Below are 6613 nucleotides of genomic sequence, written 5' to 3'. Positions count from 1 at the left end.
CCAGGCAGATTGAGTAAGAGGAGCCAAGAAGAAACAAGGAAAGAAGAAAAAAAAAAAAACACAACACACAATAAAGAAAATATAAATCAATAAAGACTTCATCTCTGAACGTAATACATATTGGTATTTATTATGTAAAAAAGTTTTTTTTTATTTTTTTTTTTTTAAATGACTACTGCATTTACTGTACCTAAAACAAAGAGTCTATTTTATTCCCAAAAATGTTTTCTAATGTAAATTTTGCAGCCATCACAAATGAACAGTTTATTTGATTTATTTAGTGGAAATGACTATGGTGGAAATGTTTTTGATGTTTTAAGGAAAATGCTAAAAATGACAGAATTTGATATAGTGTCTGGACCAATCAGGCACACAATTATTCATTATATTTTATTAATAATCCAGAAAACTCTACCAACAAAGTTCTGTGAACACATCCCCCAAAACTGCAACATCCCAAATAAAACTAACACAAGGCAGAACCAGGCGTCCTGTTACAGATTTATGATCAGAAAGAATTTGCAGAGACATGTGACTTAATTCTTGTTGAGAAGGACAAATAAAATCTATTCTATATATAACCACATGAGAAATGTATAAACATGTATCCAATTTTCCCCTCTCATGAGTTTCCTTTTATAGGGTTTGGTTTATGTATTACTTCTCTCTGTAGTTACTTTAAGGGATTTTTTTTCATTACAGGATATTTAAGACAGTTGGCTGATGGTAATACTGTTTGCTACATCTCAGACCTCAAATACATAAAATATTACCCATTATAGACAGTTTTCAAAGTAAAAAGTAAAGGAAACACTGTACAGTACTTATTGAAACAACCAGTACTTAATGTACGTTTGTAAGTTCACAAGTACCTTGTAAGACCCCCCCCCCCATGGAAGCATATATGTAGCAATATTCAATTTAAAATGTAATATGTAAAATGGCAATGCATTTCTGTGTTTAAATTTACATTTTCCATTCCATATATGCAATGTTTGGAGCAAAATGATAATTCAAATTCAATAATAGAATTTACATTCGCCATTTCCTACACTACGTTTAACAAATAATTTAAACATATATTTTAATGCTTTATAAGTTGCAAAATTAAAAAGAAAATGTATTAAAGAAGTGATTATATATGTTTAACACGGTCAAGCCAAAATTGTAGCAAAATGATCATTTAAATGTTATTTTTCTTAATTGCATTTACACTCACAGTGCGGTTGCATTTTCATTAAATGAAGTAGCAAAATTCAATGTGGATTTGAAAATGCATTTCCAGCCGATCAAGTCCCCGCCCCGCCCTGTCAATCACTTCATTAAGGCGGGGCCAGGTGTTGGAAACATGGCGGCAGCAGAGTTATGAAGAGCGAGGCATAAACTGGCAGATGATGCTGATCAAGAACAGAGAAATGTCAATGTTCCTGCAGATGATGCGCTTCTGTCAGTCATAGAACCAGTACCTACGTTATTAGAAGCAGTGCCGCGTTAAGCCTTCGCGGGGCCCTGGGCTAACGATCGCAAAGGCCCCCCTCCCCCTCGACATCCATAATCGCGCGTCTTATGCGAATGAGTCCGAAGATTTTAATATGAATAAGATATTATCATATTTAAAACATGCAGACAAAAATGGTAAAAACTTTTCTATGATTGACAACAACTTTAGTCTACTACAGTAGGCTCATGTGCGCTCCTCCATCATTATGACTTTGCATTGCTGATCTAAAAATGTAAAAAATAAAATTAAAATTAAAAAAGGCTTTTTAACAAGTCCAAGTTTAAATTCGACCGATTCGACTCTGGCTTTGGAATTTCAGAATGGTCATATCATCATTTCAGATGCATATGTCTGAAGATTATTCTAGTTGATTAATTATTGTCACAGACTTTTTTTAATGCACGTTTTATACCTAATAAATGTACTGTTAGTTTCTTCTCTAAATATGTTTCCATCACATTTTATGTGCATTTTATTTCGTTGAATAAAACGTATCCACCCCAACGAGTGTACAAGTTACATTTATTCACATCTTGTGCAGTATCTTAAAATGTGCAGATGTAGCGGTTTTTTTCTTTTCTTTTTTATTTCTGAAAACCAATATGACTCATTTAAAATTCTGTACTACTTACATTACTGCATGCATAAGTTTCAGAAACCCACTTTAAAAATGACGGTCATGCAATAGATCATGGTTAAGACATTGTATGGACCCTTTCTTTGTCAATTTATTCAGCTTCTTAATGATTTTAGTAGTAACATTTAACATAGATAGGCTTTAGCAAGTTATTGACAACATTATTTCTATTATGCTTCATTTTTATGAACATGCACACGGCTTCTGTGTCGCGCACAGACGCGCGTGCGAGCCTTTAAAAGTATGTGGCTGCGGAAAGATGCGTTCGGCGTGTACACTGCGCACTATCTAGTGGACTTTTGTTTTCAATCACTCAATTCACTTTCGCATGGGCTGTTGTAGAGTACACACACGGTCCGTGCCATCACGAAAATTGGGCTGCACGCGGACGGGGAGTTCGGACGACCGCGAACTCTCCTGATGACGAAAATTACGCGATGCGAACGCCCGAAGTATACCTTGGTGTTAAGCCTGTAATAGCGGGGCACCAATCCACCCAGGCCCATATGCACGTGCATACCCAGACGCCACGACACTGTCCTGGTTGTATTCCTGCGTGCGTGTCCGCTGCGCCCGTGACTCTTGATTCAGGTGTGTGACGACGATTCGTTTTAAAACGCGAAAGAGGATTGTCTCAGCACGATAAATCAGAACGATAAAAAGAGAAAAACAGACATCATACTGATAGAGCAAGCAATAATCTCGGACATCTTGTTTAAGATTATTTCTATGAGTAAAGGAACCTGTTGTAAAGCACCGCTTACTCGACGCGTCTGTTTCAGCACTTCGAGCTGCGCGAGCGCGCTCACCTCACGAGCATCAGGCGAGTTCACTGCGAGACGCCTAACCATAAATATCTATGCTTCTAATAACGTAGGTACTGGTTCTATGACTGACAGAAGCGCATCATCTGCAGGAACATTGACATTTCTCTGTTCTTGATCAGCATCATCTGCCAGTTTATGCCTCGCTCTTCATAACTCTGCTGCCGCCATGTTTCCAACACCTGGCCCCGCCTTAATAAAGTGATTGACAGGGCGGGGCGGGGACTTGATCGGCTGGAAATGCATTTTCAAATGCACATTGAATTTTGCTACTTCATTGCGGGGCATTTAATGAAAATGCAATCGCACTGTGAGTGTAAATGCAATTAAGAAAAATAACATTTAAATGATAATTTTGCTACAGTTTTGGCTTGACCGTGTTAAACATATATAATCACTTCTTTAATACATTTTCATTTTAGTTTTGCAACTTATAAAGCATTAAAATATATGTTTAAATTATTTGTTAAACGTAGTGTAGGAAATGGCAAATGTAAATTCTATTATTGAATTTGAATTATCATTTTGCTCCAAACATTGCATATATGGAATGGAAAATGTAAATTTAAACACAGAAATGCATTGCCATTTTACATATTACATTTCAAACTGAATATTGCTACATATATGCTTCCATGGGGTATGAGAACGAGAACCGTGACAGGCCGTGTATGACGAGGCTGAATCCAGCTTCTTATTCGCAGCTTCTTATTGACGCTATCCGGTCCACCTTAAAAGACGCGACGCTTCCTCGTTTGTAGCTTCTTATTCACGCTCAACTTAGGGACAGTGCGGTTTTTCTCTTTTTCGCGCTTTTTTAAGGTATTGTGTGTTGCTTTTAGGGTCTATTTTCAGAATTAAAGGAAAATAAACTATTTTGAAATCCAAATAACACTGATATATCAGCGAAAATAGGCTGCAAAAATATAAGGCACTTAAAATATAGTATTCTTTGTTTATTGAACGTGTCATCAGCTCAACTTGAAGGACCGTGTGGTTTTTCTCTTTTCACGCTTTTTATTCTATATTATCTATTTTTAGAAAAAAACAATAAACTATTCTGAAATGTAAATAACACCGAAATATCAGTGAAAATTACTGTAAAATTACAAAGGTAGGCTATATAAAACACAATTACATCATTATTTTTGCACGTCATCATTTGAATGCATTAATGAATTAACTGAATAAAAAAATTAATTCAAGCAAATATTACAGATTTCAATGTCACAAGGTAACTAGAGACTATCAGCTCCAGCTCCAGCTCCAGATTGGATCCAGCCTGTTATGAAGACTTCAGATGAAGGATTCCAGAACATCAAACATGGATGATTAAACAAAATGATCATGTTATAATTGTTTTGCATGCACACTACTTTTGCTTAAAAGAAGTAATATAACTGTACGTTCTGATATCATCTCATAAAAGAAGACTATTCTGTTTTTGCTACAAGTGAATGTGAAATAAATTACCTTTGAGGGTGCGTTAAAAGTTCCACGGGGGCCTTATTCCCAATGTACTTGACTGTCACCATGCACATTTTTACTGTAGCATTTTAAAGTTATGGACCCATGAATTTGACAAATGTGAAAATACAGTTACAGGAGAAATTGCACTATTAGCCCAATTGGAGGCGCTATATCTCAGCTGCCTTTGAGGGTGCTTTAAAAGTTGCACTGGGGCCTGATTCCAAGTGCACCTGACTGTCACCATGCAACATTATGAGCAATTTTACTGTAGCATTTTAAAGTAATGGACCCATGAATTTGACAAATGTGACAAAAGTTTCATGAGAAATTGCACTTTTGGCCCAATTGGAGGCGCTATATCTCAGCTGTTTTTGAGGGTGAGTTAAAAGTTGTACTGGGGCCTTATTTCTAACGTACTTGAGTGTCACCATACACATTTTCAGACATTTTTACCGTAGCATTTTAAAGTTATGGACCCATGAATTTGACAAATGTAACAATACAGTTACAGGAGAAATTGCAGTATTAGCCCAATTGGAGGCGCTATATCTCAGCTGCCTTTGAGGGTGCGTTAAAAGTTGCACTAGAGTGTTATTCCCAATGTACTCGACTGTCACCATGCACATTTTCAGACATTTTTACTTTAGAATTTTAAAGTTATGGACCCATGAATTTGACAAATGTGACAATACAGTCACAGGAGAAATTGCATTATTTGCCCATTTAGATTCACTATATCTCAGCTGCTTTTGGTGTTAAGTTGCTTTTCTCAAATTCATGGATCCATAACTTTAAAATGCTACAGTAAAAATCTCTGAAAATGTGCATGGTGACAGTCGAGTACATTGGGAATCAGGCCCCAGTAAAACTTTTTACGCACCCTCAAAGGCAGCTGAGATATAGCGCCTCCAATTGGGCCAATAGTGCAATTTCTCCTGTGACTGTATTGTCACATTTGTCAAATTCATGGATCCATAACTTTAAAATGCTACAGTAAAAGTGTCTGAAAATGTGCATGGTGACAGTCGAGTACATTGGGAATAAGGCCCCAGTAAAACTTTTAACGCACCCTCAAAGGCAGCTGAGATACAGCGCCTCCAATTGGGCCAATAGTGCAATTTCTCTGGTAACTGTATTGTCACATTTGTCAAATTCATGGGTCCATAACTTTAAAATGCTACAGTAAAAGTGTCTGAAAATGTGCATGGTGACAGTCGAGTACATTGGGAATCAGGCCCCAGTGCAACTTTTAACGCACCCTCAAAGGCAGCTGAGATATAGCGCCTCCAATTGGGCTAATAGTGCAATTTCTCCTGTAACTGTATTTTCACATTTGTCAAATTCATGGGTCCATAACTTTAAAATGCTACAGTAAAAATGTGCATGGTGACAGTCAAGTACATTGGGAATAAGGCCCCCGTGGAACTTTTAATGCACCCTCAAAGGTAATTTATTTCACATTCACTTGTAGCAAAAACAGAATAGTCTTCTTTTATGAGATGATATCAGAACGTACAGTTATATTACTTCTTTTAAGCAAAAGTAGTGTGCATGCAAAACAATTATAACATGATCATTTTGTTTAATCATCCATGTTTGATGTTCTGGAGTCCTTCATCTGAAGTCTTCATAACAGGCTGGATCCAATCTGGAGCTGGAGCTGGAGCTGATAGTCTCTAGTTACCTTGTGACATTGAAATCTGTAATATTTGCTTGAATTAATTTTTTTATTCAGTTAATTCATTAATGCATTCAAATGATGACGTGCAAAAATAATGATGTAATTGTTTTTTATATAGCCTACCTTTGTAATTTTACAGTAATTTTCACTGATATTTCGGTGTTATTTACATTTCAGAATAGTTTATTATTTTTTTCTAAAAATAGATAATATAGAATAAAAAGCGTGAAAAGAGAAAAACCACACGGTCCTTCAAGTTGAGCTGATGACACGTTCAATAAACAAAGAATACTATATTTTAAGTGCCTTATATTTTTGCAGCCTATTTTCGCTGATATATCAGTGTTATGTGGATTTCAAAATAGTTTATTTTCCTTTAATTCTGAAAATAGACCCTAAAAGCAACACAATACCTTAAAAAAGCGCGAAAAAGAGAAAAACCGCACTGTCCCTAAGTTGAGCGTGAATAAGAAGCTACAAACGCGGAAGCGTCGCGTCTT

Source organism: Megalobrama amblycephala, linkage group LG12, assembly GCF_018812025.1.
Source record: "Megalobrama amblycephala isolate DHTTF-2021 linkage group LG12, ASM1881202v1, whole genome shotgun sequence".
Lineage (NCBI taxonomy): Eukaryota > Metazoa > Chordata > Actinopteri > Cypriniformes > Xenocyprididae > Megalobrama > Megalobrama amblycephala.
This window is presented reverse-complemented; position numbering follows the sequence as displayed.